The 26828-nt window shown below is 36.8% G+C and overlaps 1 long non-coding RNA gene across 1 annotated transcript in view; it reads left to right on the top strand.

Annotated features, from left to right (window-relative positions):
* The first annotated feature begins 8195 nt into the window (after positions 1-8195).
* Positions 8196-26828, top strand: part of LOC133635909 (uncharacterized) — a 397010-nt gene continuing 378377 nt past the window's right edge. Inside the window, exon 1 of the long non-coding RNA XR_009822138.1 lies at positions 8196-8406. This is a non-coding gene — a long non-coding RNA (uncharacterized LOC133635909). The remainder of the gene's footprint in view (positions 8407-26828) is intronic.

Below are 26828 nucleotides of genomic sequence, written 5' to 3'. Positions count from 1 at the left end.
AATACATGCATATGATATTTATATGAAATATATGCATATAATTATATGCATGAAATACATGCATATAATGATATATATGAAATACATATATATATCATTATATGCATGAAATACATGCAAACGATCATATACATCAAATACATGCATATAGTTACATGCATGAAATACATGCATATACATATATATGAAATACATGCATATGATATTTATATGAAATATATGCATATAGTTATATGCATGAACTACATGCATGCGATCATATATTAAATACATGCATATAATTATATGCATGAAATACATATGTATAATTACATGCATGAAAAACATGCAAACAATCATATATATGAAATATATGCATATAATTATATATATGAAATACATGCATATAATTATATCTATGAAATACATGCATATACATATGTGTGTGTTTTTATATATATATATATATATATATATATATATATATATATATATATATATATATATATATATATATATATATATATATATATAGTCTTAATTAGATTATCCAAAAAAAACAACAACAAAAATAGTGCTCGATACCGTGGTAGAGCGTAATATGTATGTGTGGGAAAAAATCACAAGACTATTTCATCTCTACAGGCCTGTTTCATGAGGGGTTTTCCTCAATCCTATACATATATATATATATATATATATATATATATATATATATATATATATATATATATATATATATATATATATATATATATATATATATATATATATATATATATACACACACACACACACACACACACACACAGGACATTAAAATACATCTATAAATATTTACATGAAATACATTTGCATTTAATATATACATTCGATACATTTATATATACATTTATACATGATTTATGTACAGGAATACATTATATATATATATATATATATATATATATATATATATATATATATATATATATATATATATATATATATATATATATATATATAGTACATGAATTACATTTATATATAAATGTATACATGAAATATATTTGTATATAAATAAATACATGAAATACAATTTAAAAAACAAACATATGTTCCCTCTGAGGAGTCGCACCTGTGGGTTAATGCAAGGTATAACGTTGTCCCTTTTTTTATTTTAGAATTATGACTTTATTTTCATAACTTATGACTTTTGTCTTACTATATTACATTTGTTTATCCCTTAATAACTTATTTTTAATTGTTGTATTTTATATTTGTCTTGTAGCTGTGGCCCTTCTACTCCGTCATAAGCGAGCTAGTTCAGGGAGTTTCCGTGTTGCAGTCCACTTGCATGAGGGCCGACGAGGACTCTTGTCAGCAGCTCCAGTGAGAAAGAAGATCATAATGTTGGTTTTAATGCGGCCATCTTATTGAGTGTCGGAGTGTTGATGCCTTCTGGCCAGCAGTTACATGACATGTACTTTACTGTACATCCATTAAACACAGCACTGCCAAGTCAGACGGTTTCCATGGCAACTGGAGGCAGAACAAGCCGTTTCCAGCTCAAGTTGAAAGGTGGAAAAAAAGCGTGAATTCAGATTCTGCATCTCCCGCCCGACGGGGTCTTGACATTTTTAACCCTTTATGGAACATTCCGGTGGCTGAAGGGACAACTTGAGGAGTTCTTCTCCTGGCCTGGTGATTGATTGGCATCTGTACCAGCAGGTCACCATTTCAGTCTTGCTCCATCTTGCTAGCCATCACTTGTCTCTGAGCCAACACCAGCTGTTCTTCCAGATGTTCCTGGTGGCCGACTGGCTCCACTCCCACCTGGAGACCCCCCCCCCCCCCCCCCCCCCCCCCGGGGGGACGCACTGAGCAGCCCGCCATCCTGCCTGTGTGTAAAGTCAGAGGCCAGGGGTCCTTCCATGAGGGCATCGTTGGTTTAAGGTAGGGGTCAATATGGTTCAATCAGTATATGCTAACTTATCTAAACAGCCTTATCTTAGCTTTGTGCTATCGCTAACAAAACATATACTGAGAAATCCATCCATCCATCCATTTTATACCGCTTGTCCCAAATGTTACCCTCAATTGATCATTTTCAAGCATAAAAGTGCTTAAATGAAATAAAAATGATTGTGGCCACTGATTGGCTGAGCCTCAGGCAACAATGCTAACATTAGCATGCTAACTTTTTTAGCCAATTTTGCAGCCAAACCCCCAAGACTCATGCGACTTGCTACTTGGCACATGCTAATGTTGGCATTCTAGCATGCTAACTTTTTTAGCCAGTTTTACAGTCCAGCACATATCAGTCATATAACTTGGTACCTGACACATGCTAACTGTTAGCATGCTAACTTTTTTTTGCCTTTTTTGCAGCCGAACGCTCAAGACTCATAACTTTGTACATGACACATGCTAGTGTTAGCATTCTAGCATGCTAACTTTTTTAGCCAGTTTTACAGCCGAGCACATCAGTCATATAACTTGGTAATTGACACATGCTAACTGTTAGCATGCTAAGATTAGCATTCTAGCATACATGCAAACTTTTTTTTGTGCCTTTTTTTGCAGCCGAACGTTTAAGACTCATAACTTTGTGCCTGACACATGCTAATGTTAGCATTCTAACATGCTAACTTTTTTAGCCAGTTTTACAGCCCAGCACATCAGTCATATAACTTGGTACCTGACACATGCTAACTGCTAGCATGCTAACTTTTTTAGCCTGTTTTACAGCCAGCACATCAGTCATATAACTTGGTAATTGACACATGGTAACTGTTAGCATGCTAATATTAGCATGCTAATGTTAGCATGCTAACTTTTTTTTTGCCTTTTTTGCAGCCGAACGCTCAAGACTCATAACTTTGTACTTGACACATGCTAGTGTTAGCATTCTAGCATGCTAACTTTTTTAGCCAGTTTTACAGCCCAGCACATCAGTCATATAACTTGATAATTGACACATGGCAACTGTTAGTATGCTAATATTAGCATGCTCATGTTAGCATGCTAACTTTTTTTTTGCCTTTTTTGCAGCCGAACGCTCAAGACTCATAACTTTGTACTTGACACATGCTAGTGTTAGCATTCTAGCATGCTAACTTTTTTAGCCAGTTTTACAGCCCAGCACATCAGTCATATAACTTGGTACCTGACACATGCTAACTGTTAGCATGCTAAGATTAGCATGCTAACGTTAGCATGCTAACTTTTTTTTGCCTTTTTTGCCGCCAAACGCTCAAGACTCATAACTTTGTACTTGACACATGCTAGTGTTAGCATTCTAGCATGCTAACTTTTTTAGCCAGTTTTACAGCCCAGCACATCAGTCATATAACTTGGTACCTGACACATGCTAACTGTTAGCATGCTAATATTAGCATGCTAACGTTAGCATGCTAACTTTTTTTTGCCTTTTTTGCCGCCAAACGCTCAAGACTCATAACTTTGTACTTGACACATGCTAATGTTAGCATTCTAACATGCTAACTTTTTTTTAGCCAATTTTGCAGCCAAACTCCCAAGACTCAAGCCACTTGCTACTTGGCACATGCTAATGTTGGCATTCTAGCATGCTAACTTTTTTAGCCAGTTTTACAGCCCAGCACATCAGTCATATAACTTGGTACCTGACACATGCTAACTGTTTTTTTTGCCTTTTTTGCAGCCGAACGCTCAAGACTCATGACTTTGTACTTGACACATGCTAGTGTTAGCATTCTAGCATGCTAACTTTTTTAGCCAGTTTTACAGCCGAGCACATCAGTCATATAACTTGATAATTGACACATGGTAACTGTTAGCATGCTAATGTTAGCATGCCAACTTTTTTTTTGCCTTTTTTGCAGCCGAACGCTCAAGACTCATAACTTTGTACTTGACACATGCTAGTGTTAGCATTCTAGCATGCTAACTTTTTTAGCCAGTTTTACAGCCGAGCACATCAGTCATATAACTTGATAATTGACACATGGCAACTGTTAGCATGCTAATATTAGCATGCTAACGTTAGCATGCTAACTTTTTTTTGCCTTTTTTGCCGCCGAACGCTCAAGACTCATAACTTGGTACCTGACACATGCTAACTGTTAGCATGCTAATATTAGCATGCTAACGTTAGCATGCTAACTTTTTTTTGCCTTTTTTGCCGCCGAACGCTCAAGACTCATAACTTTGTACTTGACACATGCTAATGTTAGCATTCTAACATGCTAACTTTTTTTTAGCCAATTTTGCAGCCAAACTCCCAAGACTCATGTGACTTGGTACTTGGCACATGCTAATGTTGGCATTCTAGCATGCTAACTTTTTTAGCCAGTTTTACAGCCAAGCACATCAGTCATATAACTTGGTACCTGACACATGCTAACTGTTAGCATGCTAACTTTTTTTTGCCTTTTTTGCAGCCGAACGCTCAAGACTCATAACTTTGTACTTGACACATGCTAGTGTTAGCATTCTAGCATGCTAACTTTTTTAGCCAGTTTTACAGCCGAGCACATCAGTCATATAACTTGATAATTGACACATGGCAACTGTTAGCATGCTAATATTAGCATGCTAACTTTTTTTTGCCTTTTTTGCAGCCGAACGCTCAAGACTCATAACGTTGTACTTGACACATGCTAGTGTTAGCATTCTAGCATGCTAACTTTTTTAGCCAGTTTTACAGCCCAGCACATCATTCATATAACTTGGTACCTGACACATGCTAACTGTTAGCATGCTAACTTTTTTTTGCCTTTTTTGCAGCCGAACGCTCAAGACTCATAACATTGTACTTGACACATGCTAGTGTTAGCATTCTAGCATGCTAACTTTTTTAGCCAGTTTTACAGCCGAGCACATCAGTCATATAACTTGATAATTGACACATGGTAACTGTTAGCATGCTAATATTAGCATGCTAATGTTAGCATGCTAATTTTTTTTTTGCCTTTTTTGCAGCCGAACGCTCAAGACTCGTAACTTTGTACTTGACACATGCTAGTGTTAGCATTCTAGCATGCTAACTTTTTTAGCCAGTTTTACAGCCCAGCACATCAGTCATATAACTTGGTAATTGACACATGCTAACTGTTAGCATTCTAAGATTAGCATTCTAGCATACATGCAAACTTTTTTTTTTGCCTTTTTTGCAGCCGAACGTTTAAGACTCATAACTTTGTGCCTGACACATGCTAATGTTAGCATTCTAACATGCTAACTTTTTTTTTAGCCAATTTTGCAGCCAAACTCCCAAGACTCATGTGACTTGGTACTTGGCACATGCTAATGTTGGCATTCTAGCATGCTAACTTTTTTAGCCAGTTTTACAGCCCAGCACATCAGTCATATAACTTGGTACCTGACACATGCTAACTGTTAGCATGCTAACTTTTTTTTGCTTTTTTTGCAGCCGAACGCTAAGACTCATAACTTTGTACTTGACACATGCTAGTGTTAGCATTCTAGCATGCTAACTTTTTTAGCCTGTTTGACAGCCGAGCACATCAGTCATATAACTTGGTAATTGACACATGCTAACTGTTAGCATGCTAATATTAGCATGCTAACGTTAGCATGCTAACTTTTTTTTGCCTTTTTTGCAGCCGAACGCTCAAGACTCATAACGTTGTACTTGACACATGCTAGTGTTAGCATTCTAGCATGCTAACTTTTTTAGCCAGTTTTACAGCCCAGCACATCAGTCATATAACTTGGTACCTGACACATGCTAACTGTTAGCATGCTAACTTTTTTTTGCTTTTTTTGCAGCCGAACGCTCAAGACTCATAACTTTGTACTTGACACATGCTAGTGTTAGCATTCTAGCATGCTAACTTTTTTAGCCAGTTTTACAGCCCAGCACATCAGTCATATAACTTGGTAATTGACACATGCTAACTGTTAGCATGCTAATATTAGCATGCTAACGTTAGCATGCTAACTTTTTTTTGCCTTTTTTGCAGCCGAACGCTCAAGACTCATAACTTTGTACTTGACACATGCTAGTGTTAGCATTCTAGCATGCTAACTTTTTTAGCCAGTTTTACAGCCCAGCACATCAGTCATATAACTTGGTACCTGACACATGCTAACTGTTAGCATGCTAACTTTTTTTTGCCTTTTTTGCAGCCGAACGCTCAAGACTCATAACTTTGTACTTGACACATGCTAGTGTTAGCATTCTAGCATGCTAACTTTTTTAGCCAGTTTTACAGCCCAGCACATCAGTCATATAACTTGGTAATTGACACATGCTAACTGTTTGCATGCTAATATTAGCATGCTAACATACATGCAAACTTTTTTTTTGCCTTTTTTGCAGCCGAACGCTCAAGACTCATAACTTTGTACTTGACACATGCTAGTGTTAGCATGCTAGCATGCTAACTTTTTTAGCCAGTTTTACAGCCCAGCACATCAGTCATATAACTTGGTACCTGACACATGCTAACTGTTAGCATGCTAACTTTTTTTTGCCTTTTTTGCAGCCGAACGCTCAAGACTCATAACTTTGTACTTGACACATGCTAGTGTTAGCATTCTAGCATGCTAACTTTTTTAGCCAGTTTTACAGCCGAGCACATCAGTCATATAACTTGATAATTGACACATGGCAACTGTTAGCATGCTAATATTAGCATGCTAATGTTAGCATGCTAACTTTTTTTTTGCCTTTTTTGCAGCCGAACGCTCAAGACTCATAACTTTGTACTTGACACATGCTAGTGTTAGCATTCTAGCATGCTGAACCTTTTTAGCCAGTTTTACAGCCCAGCACATCAGTCATATAACTTGGTAATTGACACATGCTAACTGTTAGCATGCTAAGATTAGCATTCTAGCATACATGCAAACTTTTTTTTTTGCCTTTTTTTGCAGCCGAACGTTTAAGACTCATAACTTTGTACCTGACACATGCTAATGTTAGCATTCTAACATGCTAACTTTTTTTTAGCCAATTTTGCAGCCAAACTCCCAAGACTCATGTGACTTGGTACTTGGCACATGCTAATGTTGGCATTCTAGCATGCTAACTTTTTTAGCCAGTTTTACAGCCCAGCACATCAGTCATATAACTTGGTAATTGACACATGCTAACTGTTAGCATGCTAAGATTAGCATTCTAGCATACATGCAAACTTTTTTTTTTGCCTTTTTTTGCAGCCGAACGTTTAAGACTCATAACTTTGTACCTGACACATGCTAATGTTAGCATTCTAACATGCTAACTTTTTTTTAGCCAATTTTGCAGCCAAACTCCCAAGACTCATGTGACTTGGTACTTGGCACATGCTAATGTTGGCATTCTAGCATGCTAACTTTTTTTAGCCAGTTTTACACTCATATTACTTGGTACCGGACACATGCTAACTGTTAGCATGCTAAGATTAGCTTTCTAGCAAACTTTTTTTTTTGCCTTTTTCGCAGCCGAACGTTTAAGACTCATAACTTTGTACCTGACACATGCTAATGTTAGCATTCTAACATGCTAACTTTTTTATCCAGTTTTACAGCCGAGCACATCAGTCTTATAACTTGGTACCTGACACATGCTAACTGCTAGCATGCTAAGATTAGCATCCTAGCATACTAACGTTAGCATGCTAGCTTTTTTTTTTTGCAGCCGAACGCTCAAGACTCATAACTTTGTACTTGACATGTGTTATTTTTAGCATTTTAGCATGCTAACTTTTTTTTTTTTTTGCCAGTTTTACGGCCGAGCACCTCAGAGTCATACGACTTGGTTAAAATAGAGCCCGGACCTAAACCCAATTGAGCATCTCCGGAGAGCCCTGAAAATGGCCATTTAACCTTGCATCATTCCTAAGAAGACTGTACTGGCTCAAAAGGGGCTTCTACTAAATACTGAGCAGAGCCTCTGAATACGTCTGATATTTACATTTTTATTTATTTTAATAATTCTGCGAAAATGTCTCCAATTCTGCATTTGTCTGTCAAGATGGGCTGCTGAGTGAAGAAATGAAAATGAACGTTGACGTCATGACTTGGCGCGCACTGCCGTGTTTACGGAAGTAAACATGACGTCACGACTTGGCGCGCACTGCCGTGTTTCCGGAAGTAAACATGACGCCACGACTTGGCGCGAACAGCAGTGTTTACGGAAGTGAACACGGCGTCACGGTTGCGACGTCGCGCGCACTGCCGTGTTTACGGAAGTAAACGTGACGTCATGACTTGGCGCGAACAGCCGTGTTTACGGAAGTGAACATGGCGTCCACTCTCGTCGGTCTCAGTTCAGGTGCATTTGTGGGCAATTTCAAGGGTTTTGTGTGACTAAAGTCAACATTTTTTAAACGAACAATTGCGCGTAGAAGGAAGAGGACAAGCATTTTGTCTGTGGTAGTTCCACGGGATATTTTGCTGGGATGTTTCTGCTTGAAGAGCGAGTGTGTGGGCGAGCAGTCGGAGACAAAAGTGCCGGTGAGTTCCTAAAACATTTGATTTTTCACCTCTTTGTTGTCAGCTATTTATTTTATAACCGTCTATTTTTAACGAATAATCACCACGCTTATTAGTAATGTGCGATACCAGTGATTTTCTTTCCGATACGATCCGTAAAAGGGCTGGTATCGGCGATACCAATCCGATACCGATACGTTGCGCCTGCTAAAATTTCAAATAAAATTGTGTTTTCAAAGGATAAAATATCTATATAAAAAAACAGCAATAAAAATGTAAGTAAAAAGAGCAAAACATCAAAATGAGTAAAAGCTCAGAATTTGAAACTAATAATCAATAATAATGTACCTAGTCACCTATAACACAATGTTTTGTCTTTAAATGTCGATAATGTCTGTTTATAGATTTATTTATTTTTTATTCAAAAAAATATCAAAATGGCCATCCCATACTTAACATTTCAGAATGCGGCCCTCGGTTTAGAGGAGTCGGGACACTTTGTGTGTGCGTGCGTGTAGAAAATGGATGGATGTATATATGTATACTATATATGTATATTTGTGTGTATATATGTATATTTGTGTGTGTGTATATACAGTATATATGTATATATATATGTATGTATATATATATATATATATATATATATATATATATATATATATATATATATATATATATATATATATATATATATATATTTGTGTGTAAAAATTTATATTTGTGTGTAAAAATTTATATTTGTGTGTGTATATATGTATACTGTATATATATATATGTATATTTGTGTGTATATGTGCATAATTGTGTATATATATATATATATATATATATATATATATATATATATATATATATATGTATATTTGTGTGTATATATGCATATATGTATAATTGTGTATATATATATATATATATATATATATATATATATATATATATATATATATATATATATATATATATACAGTACAGGCCAAAAGTTTGGACACACCTTCTCCTCATTCAATGTGGTTTTTTTAATTTTCATGACTAGACATTGTAGATTGTCACATCAAAACTATGAATTTGTTCAAGTACATGTGGAGTTATGTACTTAACAAAAAAACAATGACTGAAAACATGTTTGATATTCTTTTTTTCTTGAAAATAGCCACCCTTTGCTCTGATTACTGCTTTGCACACTCTTGGCATTCTCTCCATGAGCTTCAAGAGGTAGTCACCTGCAATGGTTTTCACTTCACAGGTGTCATGATTTTGATGTGACAATCTACAATGTAAATAGTCATGAAAATAAAGAAAACTCATTGAAATGAGAAGGTGTGTCTAAACTTTTGGCCTGTACTGTATATATATATATATATATATATATATATATATATATATATATATATATATATATATATATATATATATATATATATATATATATACACACACATATATATATATATATATATATATATATATATATATATATATATATATATATATATATATATATATATATATATATATATATATGTATATAAAACCTTATTAAATTGTAATTATTCAAATATTTTAAGGTAGAGGTGGACAAATGCATTATATTAATGTGAATTACATTATAAAATGAAATAGAATATAATATTTTATTTTATTTTGTAACATATTAATATTATTACATTTAGTCAAATAATAATACATGAAATGTGTTATGACTTAAGTATAATTCATTAGGTATATATATTGTTAAGAAGTAGCCACATCTTCCTGAGAGCCACAATCCCCTGTAGTTAACATGAGTGTATTGCGTAACAGGACAATTTATTTATTTGAATTTTTTCCCCCTGAAAGCAATAAATGAAAAAGAAATGTCCACTGCAGAGGACGGGTTAAATAAGCAAGAAGGCAGGTCCGATATAAAGAATATATCTGGGACACGAGCACAAAGACATCAGTAAAAGTGACACAGGAGACGCGACCCTTCCCTTTCCTCCCGCCAACCCAGCCTCCAGCCCACGCGGTTGCCATGGCAGCGTGAATGAAGGCAAGGTTGACAGCCACTTACTGGCCCTGCCTCAAAGGTAGCACCTCCCCTTCAGCGGCTGTAGGGCCGCATCAGCGTCAGGCCGCCTGGCTGGAGCGGCTGCCACTTAATTGGAGCTGCAGGACACCCGGGCTGCAGCTGGGGCGCCGCCGGCCGGAAAACCAAAACTCCGTGACGGGCTCCCGGAGGTCGGAGGTCGCCTTGTGGCCGCTCGCAGTCAGACGTGGAGTCTGACTCGAAGCCTTCAGACTGTTGCACGACAGTCGCCCTCGCACAAGTCAACACAAACCTTCTTCTTCTTGGAACACGCAGAAAGTGGCCATGTTTTTTGTCAACAACATCCAATCCACTTGGGAATTTGCTGTCATTGGTTTAAGTCAGGGGTCTCCAAACTGTTTGACTCCGGGGCCGCATTGGGTTAAAAAATTTGGCCCGGGGGCCGTATATATATATATATATATATATATATATATATATATATATATATATATATATATATATATATATATATATATATATATATATATATATATATATGTGTATGTGTGGGAAAAAATCACAAGACTATTTCATCTCTACAGGCCTGTTTCATGAGGGTTTCCTCAATCCTCAGGAGATTTTAATGGAAGCATTCACATACCATGGTTTATATAGGGCACAGAGCGGGTGGGTACAGGCAGGCGTAGGGGCCAAAAGCCTGCCTGTACCCACCCGCTCTGTGCCCTATATAAACCATGTAGGGCTGCAACAACTAATCGATTAAATCGATTAAAATCGATTATAAAAATAGTTGCCGATTAATTTAGTCATCGATTCGTTGGATTTATGCTATGCGCATGCGCAGAGGCTTTAAAAAATAAAAAATAAAATTATTTTTTATTTTTTAAATTTTTTTAAATAAACCTTTATTTATGAACTGCAACATGTACAAACAGCTGAGAAACAATCAAAAATAAGTATGGTGCCAGTATGCAGGTTTTTTTCAATAAAATACTGGAAAGGATAGAAATGTAGTTTGTCTCTTTTATCCGATTATTAATCGATTAATCGAAGTAATAATCGACAGATTAATCGATTATCAAATTAATCGTTAGTTGCAGCCCTAAAACCATGGTATGTGAATGCTTCCATTAAAATCTCCTGATGATTGAGGAAACCCTCATGAAACAGGCCTGTAGAGATGAAATAGTCTTGTGATTTTTTCCCACACACACATATTACGCTCTACCACGGTATCGAGCACTATTTGTATTTTTTTTGGATAATCTAATTAAGACATATATATATATATATATATATATATATATATATATATGTGTGTGTGTGTGTGTGTATATATATATATATATATATATATATATATATATATATATATATATATATATATATATATATATATATATATATATATATATATATATATATATATATATATGTGGGAAAAAATCACAAGACTATTTCATCTCTACAGGCCTGTTTCATGAGGGTTTCCTCAATCATCAGGAGATGATTGAGGAAACAGGCGTAGGGGCCAAAAGCCTGCCTGTACCCACCCGCTCTGTGCCCTATATAAACCATGGTATGTGAATGTTTCCATTAAAATCTCCTGATGATTGAGGAAACCCTCATGAAACAGGCCTGTAGAGATGAAATAGTCTTGTGATTTTTTCCCACACACACATATTACGCTCTACCACGGTATCGAGCACTATTTTTATTTTTTTGGGATAATCTAATTAAGACATATATATATATATATATATATATATATATATATATATATATATATATATATATATATATATATATATATATATATATATATATATATATATATGTGTGTGTGTGTGTGGGAAAAAATCACAAGACTATTTCATCTCTACAGGCCTGTTTCATGAGGGTTTCCTCAATCATCAGGAGATGATTGAGGAAACAGGCGTAGGGGCCAAAAGCCTGCCTGTACCCACCCGCTCTGTGCCCTATATAAACCATGGTATGTGAATGTTTCCATTAAAATCTCCTGATGATTGAGGAAACCCTCATGAAACAGGCCTGTAGAGATGAAATAGTCTTGTGATTTTTTCCCACACACACATATTACGCTCTACCACGGTATCGAGCACTATTTTTATTTTTTTTGGATAATCTAATTAAGACATATATATATATATATATATATATATATATATATATATATATATGTGTGGGAAAAAATCACAAGACTATTTCATCTCTACAGGCCTGTTTCATGAGGGTTTCCTCAATCATCAGGAGATGATTGAGGAAACAGGCGTAGGGGCCAAAAGCCTGCCTGTACCCACCCGCTCTGTGCCCTATATAAACCATGGTATGTGAATGCTTCCATTAAAATCTCCTGATGATTGAGGAAACCCCTCATTAAACAGGCCTGTAGAGATGAAATAGTATTGTGATTTTTTCTCACCCATACATATTACGCTCTACCACGGTATCGAGCACTATTTTTTATTTTGTTTTGATAATCTAATTAAGACATATGTATATATATATATATATATATATATATATATATATATATATATATATATATATATATATACCACAAAACTTTTCTCCAGAAGGTCTTATCTTTGTCCATATGATGTCAGATGAAACAAAAATGGAGCTGTTTGGCCACAATACCCAGCAATATGTTTGGAGGAGAAAAGGTCAGGCCTTTAATCGCAGGAACACCACACCTACCGTCAAGCATGGTGGTGGTAGTATTATGCTCTGAGCCTGTTTTGCTGCCAATGGAACCAGTGCTTTAGAGAGAGTAAATGGGACAATGAAAAAGGAGGATTACCTCCAAATTATTCAGGACAAGCTAAAATAATCAGCCCGGAGGTTGGGTCTTGGGTGCAGTTGGGTGTTCCAACAGATTAAAAAAAAATAATAATAAAATTTAAACTTCTCGCGGGCCGGATTTTGGACGCTAACTAGAAATCAGTTTTAAAAGACATCTATGTATAATCAACCCTATATCGAGGTCTTGTGCCTGCTTGGATTTCACCCGCACTTGAATGGCCTGCCGTCTCTGCATCCTGTGGTCCAGACCAAAAACACCCACACCAAAACGCTGCTATTTTAACTGTAGGCTAGCATCTTTGCAATAAGTGTTATGGTACCACATTATTCATATAGTACCAGCATAATGGAAACTATTAAACTACAGTAGCGTAGCAGGCCTAAGTAGTCATTAAAGACAATGCTGAGGTTTTATTTTAAAATGATTTTTAATAAATTTGGCCACTGTAGCATTCCACACAGTTCGAAGAGTAACACTTTATTCCATGAATTAAGTGATTTGTTTGCGTACCACCAGATGGCGCCCGTGTGCCACAGTTTGAGACTCACTGCTAAAGTCTACTTTGTTTTGTGTATATTTGACATTCGTGTTGTTGACTGGACGTATCAGAATGACTCGTGCGGTGTTTCTCCCGCCATCGATCCAGGGGTCCACTCAGAAAAGGCGGGTCAAGGCAAACTCATACATCATCGTCATCATCATCCCGCTCGCCTCTCCCAAAAGAAAAATCCGCGGCTGCTCGGCACAATCAAAACTTTGGTCTTTGTAGACCTCAAAGCGGTCCGGCCAGAAGCGGCGATCAATAAGGAATAAAAGGGAAGGAGGCGTTCAAACGGGTGGTTGACTTGAGTCTTTCTTTGGGCTGAGCACGGCGTGACTGAAGGTGATTATTCTAATGGGAAAAGTGACAAACATTCAATTGAATCTGGTTCAGATACTTCTTGTTATTATTATGTAAAAGACAGCGGGGAAACAATTATTGAGACTTCATTTCCATAGCAAAGGTAGGAGTGAACTCAGCATCACCTCAGCGACAGATGCTTTCTCTTTACCCACAGGGAAAACATCCGCCTGAGGGATTTATATTCCTCACTCTAATTATGCATATGTCCATAACTCATATTTCACAGGATGCTCTCATACTTTGTAACACTTTTAGGCTACTTCCAATTTGGAGTTTTTATTGTCAAATACTATTTATTTAGTGGCCGTTCACATGACTAAAAAATGTGATATGTAATGCGAATGCAAGCAGACCTGCATGCGGACATGGCATCATGACGTCGCACGCACTGCAGTGTTTACGGACGTAAACATGAAGTCATGACGTTGTGTGCACTGCAGTGTTTACGGACGTAAACATGAAGTCATGACGTTGTGTGCACTGCAGTGTTTACGGACGTAAACATGACGTCATGACGTCGCACGCACTGCAGTGTTTACAGAAGTAAATATGACGTTGTGACGTCACGCACTGCAGTGTTTACGGAAGTAAACATGACGTTGTGACGTCACGCACTGCAGTGTTTACGGAAGTAAACATGACGTCATGACGTTGCACGCACTGCAGAGTTTATGGAGGTAAACATGGCGTCATGACGTCGCGCGCACTGCAGTGTTTATGGAGGTAAACATGGCGTCGTGACGTCGCGCGCACTGCAGTGTTTACGGAAGTCAACATGACGTTGTGCGCACTGTAGTGTTTACGGACGTAAACATGACGTCGAGCGCACTGCACTGCAGTGTTTACGGAAGTAAACATGGCGTCATGACGTTGCGCGCACTGCAGTGTTTACAGAAGTAAACATGACGTTGTGACGTCACCCACTGCAGTGTTTACGGAAGTAAACATGATGTCATGACGTTGCACGCACTGCAGTGTTTATGGAGGTAAACATGGCGTCGTGATGTCGCGCGCACTGCAGTGTTTACGGAAGTCAACATGACGTTGTGCGCACTGTAGTGTTTACGGACGTAAACATGACGTCGAGCGCACTGCACTGCAGTGTTTACGGAAGTAAACATGGCATCATGACGTTGTGCGCACTGCAGTGTTTACGGACGTAAACATGAAGTCATGACGTTGTGTGCACTGCAGTGTTTACAGAAGTAAACATGGCATCATGACGTTGTGCGCACTGCAGTGTTTACGGACGTAAACATGAAGTTGTGACGTCATGCACTGCAATGTTTCTGAAAGTAAACATGACATTGTGACGTCATGCACTGCAGTGTTTACGGAAGTAAACATGGCGTAGTGACGTCATGCACTGCAGTGTTTACGGAAGTAAACATGACGTTGTGACGTCACGCACTGCAGTGTTTACGGAAGTAAACATGACGTCGTGACGTTGCACGCACTGCAGTGTTTACGGAGATAAACATGACGTAGTGACGTCACGCACTGCAGTGTTTACGGAAGTAAACATGACGTTGTGACGTCACGCACTGCAGTGTTTACGGAAGTAAACATGACGTCATGACGTTGCACGCACTGCAGTGTTTATGGAGGTAAACATGGCGTCGTGACGTCGCGCGCACTGCAGTGTTTACGGAAGTAAACATGACATCACGCACTGCAGTGTTTACGGAAGTAAACATGACGTCACACACTGCAGTGTTTACGGAAGTAAACATGACGTCACGCACTGCAGTGTTTACGGAAGTAAACATGGCTTCGTGACGTTGCACGCACTGCAGTGTTTACAGATGTAAACATTACGTTGTGACGTCACGCACTGCAGTGTTTACGGAAGTAAATATGACGTTGTGACGTCACGCACTGCAGTGTTTACGGAAGTAAATATGATGTTGTGACGTCACGCACTGCAGTGTTTATGGAGGTAAACATGGCGTCGTGATGTCGCGCGCACTGCAGTGTTTACGGAAGTCAACATGACGTTGTGCGCACTGTAGTGTTTACGGACGTAAACATGACGTCGAGCGCACTGCACTGCAGTGTTTACGGAAGTAAACATGGCATCATGACGTTGTGCGCACTGCAGTGTTTACGGACGTAAACATGAAGTCATGACGTTGTGTGCACTGCAGTGTTTACAGAAGTAAACATGGCATCATGACGTTGTGCGCACTGCAGTGTTTACGGACGTAAACATGAAGTTGTGACGTCATGCACTGCAATGTTTCTGAAAGTAAACATGACATTGTGACGTCATGCACTGCAGTGTTTACGGAAGTAAACATGGCGTAGTGACGTCATGCACTGCAGTGTTTACGGAGATAAACATGACGTAGTGACGTCACGCACTGCAGTGTTTACGGAAGTAAACATGACGTTGTGACGTCACGCACTGCAGTGTTTACGGAAGTAAACATGACGTCATGACGTTGCACGCACTGCAGTGTTTATGGAGGTAAACATGGCGTCGTGACGTCGCGCGCACTGCAGTGTTTACGGAAGTAAACATGACATCACGCACTGCAGTGTTTACGGAAGTAAACATGACGTCACACACTGCAGTGTTTACGGAAGTAAACATGACGTCACGCACTGCAGTGTTTACGGAAGTAAACATGGCTTCGTGACGTTGCACGCACTGCAGTGTTTACAGATGTAAACATTACGTTGTGACGTCACGCACTGCAGTGTTTACGGAAGTAAATATGACGTTGTGACGTCACGCACTGCAGTGTTTACGGAAGTAAATATGATGTTGTGACGTCACGCACTGCAGTGTTTACGGAAGTAAACATGACGTTACGTGCACTGCGGTGTTTACAGAAGTAAACATGACGTCGTGACGTCGCAATACTGCCGTTTTTACGGAAGTAAACATGACGTCATGACGTCGCGCGCACTGCCGTGTTTATGGAAGTAAACATGACGTCATGACGTCGCGCGCACTGCCGTGTTTACGGAAGTAAACATGACGTCGCGCGCACTGCAGTGTTTATGGAAGTAAACATGACGTCATGATGTCGCGCCCACTGGCGTGCTTACGGAAGTATACATGACGTCGCGCGCACTGCAGTGTTTACGGACGTAAACATGACGTTGTGCACAGTGCCGTGTTTACAGAAGTAAACATGGCATCATGACGTTGCGCACACTGCCGTGTTTACGGAAGTAAACATGGCGTCATGACGTCGCGCGCACTGCCGACGTCCACTCTGAGTACTAGCTGAAAAGTTGTATTTTTTAGAGCTATATAGATGAATATTTTAATGGGACATAAGTTGGATTCAGAGGGGTCATGTTCGTAAAGAAAGTCCTGTGCAATACAAAATATTAGACTATGTAAAAAACTGTAATTCAACAAAGAAATGATTAATATATTTTTCATAAATTATTCCATCCATCCATTTCCTACTGCTTGTCCCTATGTTTTTTTACTGTACATAACTTTGAAATAGGATAAACAAATGAATAATATTCATATGTGACATAAGGTAAATAAATGTTGCATGAATTGAAGACACTATCCATACAATGAGTGTGGTGCTGACCTGGGAGCCACAATCCTGATCTTTCAGAGGAGGTGTGCATAATGTGGGACTTCTGCTCTCTGAAGGATGAATCAATGTGGCATGAAGAAGAGAATTTCCAGCCCATTTCCCCCCTCTGATTACCCCCACACATACACTCCCTAATAGCGTGTTGTGTGTCATCAATCTCCTTTTCTCTGCTTTTACCACAGCAGCATGGCAGTTACTGCAGCATATGTCTTACGTATTCAAAATAAAGTGGCGGATTTGTCCGTCACGTTCCATTGATCTGCTCTGTCAAACAGGTCTTGGCTTTAGGGACAAGTACCGACTTCACTACCCTTATAGGTAAGCACCCAATTCCAGGTGCCGCTTGGCATTAAATCCAACGCTACCACATTTCCATACCTTCGCTTCGTGTCACGCCTGGTTGCAGCCTTCGCACGGCTCCAGCACTCGGCGCGGATACAAGCAGCCAAGCACTCAGGGCGGACTCGGTCGGACTACCTCAAAGTGGTCTTGCAATTTTACGTGCCAACAAAGCCAGAAATTACTGTAAGGCTTGACTTTTTGAAAATGTACTCGCTCTGGACATTAGATGAGCTACTGATTAGCATTAGCGATTTTACATGGCGATTTCAACACCTCCAAATTTGGTAATGAAAACTACAAGTAAGATGTGGTAAAAGCAAGTAATAAGTACTGTATAAACACTTTGTAGGTCTCAACAAAAAAACTGGAACATTCAACTTAATGAAAAGTTTTAAGTTTACTCTACAATACTTGCAAATGGTACTCAAAAGTACTTGCTCTAGACCAGGGGTCACCAACCTTTTTGAAAGCAAGAGCTACTTCTTGGGTAGTGATTAATGCGAAGGGCTACCAGTTTGATACACACTTAACTAAATTGCCAGAAAAAGCCAATTTGCTCAATTTACCTTTAACTCTATGTTATTATTAATAATTAATGATATTTACACTTAATTGAACGGTTTAAAAGAGGAGAAAACACGAAAAAAATGACAATTAAATTTTGAAACATAGTTTATCTTCAATTTCGACTCTCTAAAATTCAAAATTCAACCGAAAAAAAGAAGAGAAAAACTAGCTAACTCGAATCTTTTTGAAAAAATTAAAAAAATTATTTATGGCACATCATTACTAATTTTTCTTGATTAAGATTAATTTTAGAATTTTGATGACATGTTTTAAATAGGTTAAAATCCAATCTGCACTTTGTTAGAATATATAACAAATTGGACCAAGCTATATTTCTAACAAAGACAAATCATTATTTCTTCTAGATTTTCCAGAACAAAATTTTTAAAATAAATTCAAAAGACTTTGAAATAAGATTTAAATTTGATTCTACAGATTTTCTAGATTTGCCAGAATAATTTTTTTGAATTTTAATCATAATAAGTTTGAAGAAATATTTCACAAATATTCTTCGTCGAAAAAACAGAAGCTAAAATGAAGAATTAAATTAAAATGTATTTATTATTCTTTACAATAAAAAAAACAAATTTACTTGAACATTGATTTAAATGGTCAGGAAAGAAGAGGAAGGAAATTAAAAGGTAAAAAGGTAAATGTGTTTAAAAATCCTAAAATCATTTTTAAGTTTGGATTTTTTCTCTAAAATTCACTTTCTGAAAGTTATAAGAAGCAAAGTAAAAAAAATAATGAATTTATTTAAACAAGTGAGGACCAAGTCTTTATAATATTTTCTTGGATTTTCAAATTCTATTTGAGTTTTGTCTCTCTTAGAATTAAAAATGTCGGGCAAAGTGAGACCAGCTTGCTAGTAAATAAATCACTCACTCACTGGTAAGTGCTGCTATTTGAGCTATTTTTAGAACAGGCCAGCGGGCTACTCATCTGGTCCTTACGGGCTACCTGGTGCCCGCGGGCACCGCGTTGGTGACCCCTGCTCTAGACATTAGACGAGCTACTGATTAGCATTAGCGATTTTACATGGCGATTTCAACACCTCCAAATTTGGTAATGAAAACTACAAGTAAGACGCACAGCTGGTAAAAGCAAGTAATAAGTACAATACTTACTGTATAAACACTTTGTAGGTCTCAACAAAAAAACTGGAACATTCAACTTAATAACACAAATTTAAGTTTACTCTACAATACTTGCAAATGCACTCAAAAGTACTTGCTCTAGACATTAGACGAGCTATTGATTAGCATTAGTGATTTTACATGGCGATTTCAACACCTCCAAATTTGTAATGAAAACTACAAGTAAGACGCACAGATGGTAAACGTAAGTAATAAGTACAATACATACTGTATAAACACTTTGTAGGTCTCAACAAAAAAACTGGAACATTCAACTTAATGACAAAGATTTAAGTTTACTCTACAATACTTGCAAATGGTACTCAAAAGTACTTGCTCTAGACATTAGACGAGCTACTGATTAGCATTAGCGATTTTACATGGCGATTTCAACACCTCCAAATTTGGTAATGAAAACTAAAAGTAAGACGCACAGATGGTAAACGTAAGTAATAAGTACAATACTTACTGTATAATCACTTTGTAGGTCTCAACAAAAAAACTGTAACATTCAACTTAATAACAAAAATTTAAGTTTACTCTACAATACTTGCAAATGGCACTCAAAAGTACTTGCTCTAGACATTAGACGAGCTACCTATTAGCATTAGCGATTTTACATGGCGATTTCAACACCTCCAAATTTGGTAATGAAAACTACAAGTAAGACGCACAGCTGGTAAAAGCAAGTAATAAGTACAATACTTACTGTATAAACACTTTGTAGGTCTCAACAAAAAAACTGGAACATTCAACTTAATGACAAAGATTTAAGTTTACTCTACAATAAGTGCAAATGGTACTCAAAAGTACTTGCTCTAGACATTAGACGAGCTACTGATTAGCATTAGCGATTTTACATGGCGATTTCAACACCTCCAAATTTGGTAATGAAAACTAAAAGTAAGACGCACAGATGGTAAGCGTAGGTAATAAGTACAATACTTACTGTATAATCACTTTGTAGGTCTCAACAAAAAAACTAACATTCAACTTAATAACAAAAATTTAAGTTTACTCTACAATACTTGCAAATGGCACTCAAAAGTACTTGCTCTAGACATTAGACGAGCTACTGATTAGCATTAGCGATTTTACATGGCGATTTCAACACCTCCAAATTTGGTAATGAAAACTACAAGTAAGACGCACAGCTGGTAAAAGCAAGTAATAAGTACAATACTTACTGTATAAACACTTTGTAGGTCTCAACAAAAAACTGGAACATTCAACTTAATGACAAAGATTTAAGTTTACTCTACAATAAGTGCAAATGGTACTCAAAAGTACTTGCTCTAGACATTAGACGAGCTATTGATTAGCATTAGCGATTTTACATGGCGATTTCAACACCTCCAAATTTGGTAATGAAAACTACAAGTAAGACGCACAGATGGTAAACGTAAGTAATAAGTACAATACTTACTGTATAAACACTTTGTAGGTCTCAACAAAAAAACTGGAACATTCAACTTAATGACAAAGATTTAAGTTTACTCTACAATACTTGCAAATGGTACTCAAAAGTACTTTCTCTAGACATTAGACGAGCTACTGATTAGCATTAGCGATTTTACATGGCGATTTCAACACCTCCAAATTTGGTAATGAAAACTACAAGTAAGACGCACAGCTGGTAAAAGCAAGTAATAAGTACAATACTTACTGTATAAACACTTTGTAGGTCTCAACAAAAAAACTGGAACATTAAACTTAATGACAAAGATTTAAGTTTACTCTACAATACTTGCAAATGGTACTCAAAAGTACTTGCTCTAGACATTAGACGAGCTACTGATTAGCATTAGCGATTTTACATGGCGATTTCAACACCTCCAAATTTGGTAATGAAAACTACAAGTAAGACGCACAGCTGGTAAAAGCAAGTAATAAGTACAATACTTACTGTATAAACACTTTGTAGGTCTCAACAAAAAAACTGGAACATTAAACTTAATGACAAAGATTTAAGTTTACTCTACAATACTTGCAAATGGTACTCAAAAGTACTTTCTCTAGACATTAGACGAGCTACTGATTAGCATTAGCGATTTTACATGGCGATTTCAACACCTCCAAATTTGGTAATGAAAACTACAAGTAAGACGCACAGCTGGTAAAAGCAAGTAATAAGTACAATACTTACTGTATAAACACTTTGTAGGTCTCAACAAAAAACTGGAACATTAAACTTAATGACAAAGATTTAAGTTTACTCTACAATACTTGCAAATGGTACTCAAAAGTACTTGCTCTAGACATTGGACGAGCTACTGATTAGCATTAGCGATTTTACATGGCGATTTCAACACCTCCAAATTTGGTAATGAAAACTACAAGTAAGACGCACAGCTGGTAAAAGCAAGTAATAAGTACAATACTTACTGTATAAACACTTTGTAGGTCTCAACAAAAAACTGGAACATTAAACTTAATGACAAAGATTTAACTTTACTCTACAATACTTGCAAATGGTACTCAAAAGTACTTGCTCTAGACATTGGACGAGCTACTGATTAGCATTAGCAAATTTTACATGGCGATTTCAACACCTCCAAATTTGGTAATGAAAACTACAAGTAAGATGTGGTAAAAGCAAGTAATAAGTGCAATACTTACTGTATAAACAGTTTGTAGGTCTCAACAAAAAAACTGGAACATTCAACTTAATGAAAAGTTTTAAGTTTACTCTACAATACTTGCAAATGGTACTCAAAAGTACTTGCTCTAGACCAGGGGTCACCAACCTTTTTGAAAGCAAGAGCTACTTCTTGGGTAGTGATTAATGCGAAGGGCTACCAGTTTGATACACACTTAACTAAATTGCCAGAAATAGCCAATTTGCTCAATTTACCTTTAACTCTTTGTTATTATTAATAATTAATGATATTTACACTTAATTGAATGGTTTAAAAGAGGAGAAAACACGAAAAAAATGACAATTAAATTTTGAAACATAGTTTATCTTCAATTTCGACTCTCTAAAATTCAAAATTCAACCGAAAAAAAGAAGAGAAAAACTAGCTAGCTCGAATCTTTTTGAAAAAATTAAAAAAATGATTTATGGCACATCATTACTAATTTTTCTTGATTAAGATTAATTTTAGAATTTTGATGACATGTTTTAAATAGGTTAAAATCCAATCTGCACTTTGTTAGAATATATAACAAATTGGACCAAGCTATATTTCTAACAAAGACAATTCATTATTTCTTCTAGATTTTCCAGAACAAAAATTTTAAAAGAAATTCAAAAGACTTTGAAATAAGATTTAAATTTGATTCTACAGATTTTCTAGATTTGCCAGAATAATTTTTTTGAATTTTAATCATAATAAGTTTGAAGAAATATTTCACAAATATTCTTCGTCGAATAAACAGAAGCTAAAATGAAGAATTAAATTAAAATGTATTTATTATTCTTTACAATAAAAAAAATAAATTTACTTGAACATTGATTTAAATGGTCAGGAAAGAAGAGGAAGGAAATTAAAAGGTAAAAAGGTATATGTGTTTAAAAATCCTAAAATCATTTTTAAGTTTGGATTTTTTCTCTAAAATTCACTTTCTGAAAGTTATAAGAAGCAAAGTAAAAAAAATAATGAATTTATTTAAACAAGTGAGGACCAAGTCTTTCAAATATTTTCTTGGATTTTCAAATTCTATTTGAGTTTTGTCTCTCTTAGAATTAAAAATGTCGGGCAAAGTGAGACCAGCTTGCTAGTAAATAAATCACTCACTCACTGGTAAGTGCTGCTATTTGAGCTATTTTTAGAACAGGCCAGCGGGCTACTCATCTGGTCCTTACGGGCTACCTGGTGCCCGCGGGCACCGCGTTGGTGACCCCTGCTCTAGACATTAGACGAGCTACTGATTAGCATTAGCGATTTTACATGGCGATTTCAACACCTCCAAATTTGGTAATGAAAACTACAAGTAAGACGCACAGATGGTAAACGTAAGTAATAAGTACAATACTTACTGTATAATCACTTTGTAGGTCTCAACAATAAAACTGTAACATTGAACTTAATAACAAAAATGTAAGTTTACTGTACAATACTTGCAAATGGTACTCAAAAGTACTTTCTCTAGACATTAGACGAGCTACTGATTAGCATTAGCGATTTTACATGGCGATTTCAACACCTCCAAATTTGGTAATGAAAACTACAAGTAAGACGCACAGATGGTAAACGTAAGTAATAAGTACAATACTTACTGTATAAACACTTTGTAGGTCTCAACTAGGGCTGCAACAACTAATCGATTAAATGGATTAAAATCGATTATAAAAATAGTTGGTGATTAATTTAGTCATGGATTTGTTGGATCGATGCTATGTGCATGCGCAGAGGCAATTTTTTTTATTTTCTTTTTTTAATTATTAAAAAAAAATGTTTTTTAATAAACCTTTATTTATAAACTGCAACATTTACAAACAGCTGAGAAACAATAATCAAAATAAGTACGGTGCCAGTATGCTGGGGTTTTTTTTTTCAATAAAATACTGGAAAAGATAGAAATGTAGTTTGTCTCTTTTATCCGATTATTAATCGATTAATCGAAGTAATAATCGACAGATTAATCGATTATCAAATTAATCGTTAGTTGCAGCCCTAGTCTCAACAAAAAAACTGGAACCTTCAACTTAATGACAACGATTTAAGTCAACTTGCAAATGGTACTCAAGTGTAAGAAAACAAGATGGGCAGCACAGTTGTTATCATCTCAATGTTAAAAACGATTTGGATTTTTTAAATAAACCATAAACATGTATTAGTAGTATTTATTAACACACGAACACACACTAAAGTACTGATGATTGGCACTGATATTGATTCCCAGGTACCAGGAACTAGTAGCGTATTGATCATTGAAATGCTACTTAGCTTAGCATGATATGTGCTAAATATAAAATACGGTGCAGAGGAGAACAGCAATCATGTCCGTGTTTTCCTTTCCATAAATAAGGTGATGATGAGAATAAAAAACACTCATCACTGCGAGACACGACTCAATCACAATTCATCACGCCGCGCTTTAATGTGCGAGTGACAAGCAGAACAACTTTGAGTTGGCAGAGAAGCTACTTTAAATTGTTCACGTGTGCAAAAGTAATCAGGAAATTGATTTATTTATAGTTTGTGTAAATACATATTTTTATTGACACCCCAGGAGGGCCATTGCATTTTTGACATCAATCATGATCATGTTGCTTTATATTTTTAATGCTCGTGGGCTCCCCCTACTGTTGCACTGCACCTGAATAGTTATTTGAATCCATTATAATTGGACAGAGGCTGTTATCTCTTCCATACCATTGATTTTTTTCCTATCCAATACCCAGTAAAATTCAGGCTGGTATCGGCCATACTGATCCGATATAAATAAATAATAAATAAATGTACCTAAAATGTCTGCTAACATTTAAAAAGTTGTGTATTTCAAATAACACCAATTCTCATAGCATCAAGAATACAAGAAATAGTTATTTGTTTCAAACTCTGCAGTATATTAAGGTAGTGGCGTGAATAACAATAGTATAGTGAAGCTAATAGAACAGGAACAATCATACAAAGTACACAGAAAATGGTGTTTTAAACCAAGGAAATTAGGAAAATAATAAAAGCAATACATGAATAAAAACTAATTCAGTTAGGGTGAAAATACTGAACATGTAAATAACTCTCAACAAAAGCATCCAACATTGACTTTTTTCCTCGTTCACAAGTTGACTTACTGTTCCTCTTAATGATATACAATATAACTAAAGGGTCCATATTTTGATTTTAGAATCGATGTTACAGCATCGATATTTTCATATCAATCCTCACATCACTGTATTGTACATTTTTAAAACTAATAATTAGGGGTGCGCAAAAACATCCATCACATCCGAATAAGGTGATTTTTATTCCTAAAAAAAATAAACATAAGAATACATTTTTTAAAAAGATGTATATAGGCCATCGCCATGCAACTAGAAACGTTTGTAACTTGTAACCCATCCATCCATCCATTTTCTACCGCTTATTCCCTTCGGGGTCGCGGGGGGCGCTGGAGCCTATCTCAGCTACAATCGGGCGGAAGGCGGGGTACACCCTGGACAAGTCGCCACCTCATCGCAGGGCCAACACAGATAGACAGACAACATTAAAGGCCTACTGAAAGCCACTACTAGCGACCACGCAGTCTGATAGTTTATATATCAATGATGAAATCTTAACATTGCAACACATGCCAATACGTATAAAGTGACATTTAAAATTTCCCGGGAAATATCCGGCTGAAACGTGATGACGTATGCGCGTGACGAAGTCAGATTAACGGAAGTTATGGTACCCCGTAGAATCCTATACAAAAAGCTCTGTTTTCATTTCATAATTCCACAGTATTCTGGACATCTTTTGCAATTTGTTTAATGAACAATGAAGGCTGCAAAGAAGACAGTTGTAGGTGGGATCGGTGTATTAGCAGCGGACTACAGCAACACAACCAGGAGGACTTTGTTGGAGAGCAGACGCGCTAGCCGCCAACCTCACCTTGACTTCCTACGTCTCCGGGCCGCCAAACGCATCGGGTGAAGTCCTTCGTCCTTCTGCCGATCGCTGGAACGCAGGTGAGCACGGGTGTTGATGAGCAGATGAGGGCTGGCTGGCGTAGGCGGAGAGCTAATGTTTTTAGCATAGCTCTGTGCGGTCCGGTTGCTAAGTTAGCTTCAATGGCGTCGTTAGCAACAGCATTGTTAACCTTCGCCAGCCTGGAAAGCATTAACCGTGTATTTACATGTCCACGGTTTAATAGTATTGTTGATTTTCTATCTATCCTTCCAGTCAGGGGTTTATTTTTTTTGTTTCTATATGTAGTTAAAGCACGATGCTATCACGCTAAAGCATTTCGCCGATGTATTGTCGTGGAGATAAAAGGCACTGAATGTCCATTTCGCGTTCTCGACTCTCATTTTCAAGAGGATATAGTATCCCAGGTGGTTTAAAATACAAATCCGTGATCCACAATAGAAAAAGGAGAGAGTGTGGAATCCAATGAGCCAGCTTGTACC

This window comes from Entelurus aequoreus, linkage group LG20 (genome assembly GCF_033978785.1).
Source record: "Entelurus aequoreus isolate RoL-2023_Sb linkage group LG20, RoL_Eaeq_v1.1, whole genome shotgun sequence".
NCBI lineage: Eukaryota > Metazoa > Chordata > Actinopteri > Syngnathiformes > Syngnathidae > Entelurus > Entelurus aequoreus.
The sequence above is the reverse complement of the archived record's forward strand: the minus strand, read 5'-3'. Positions and strand labels throughout refer to the sequence as shown.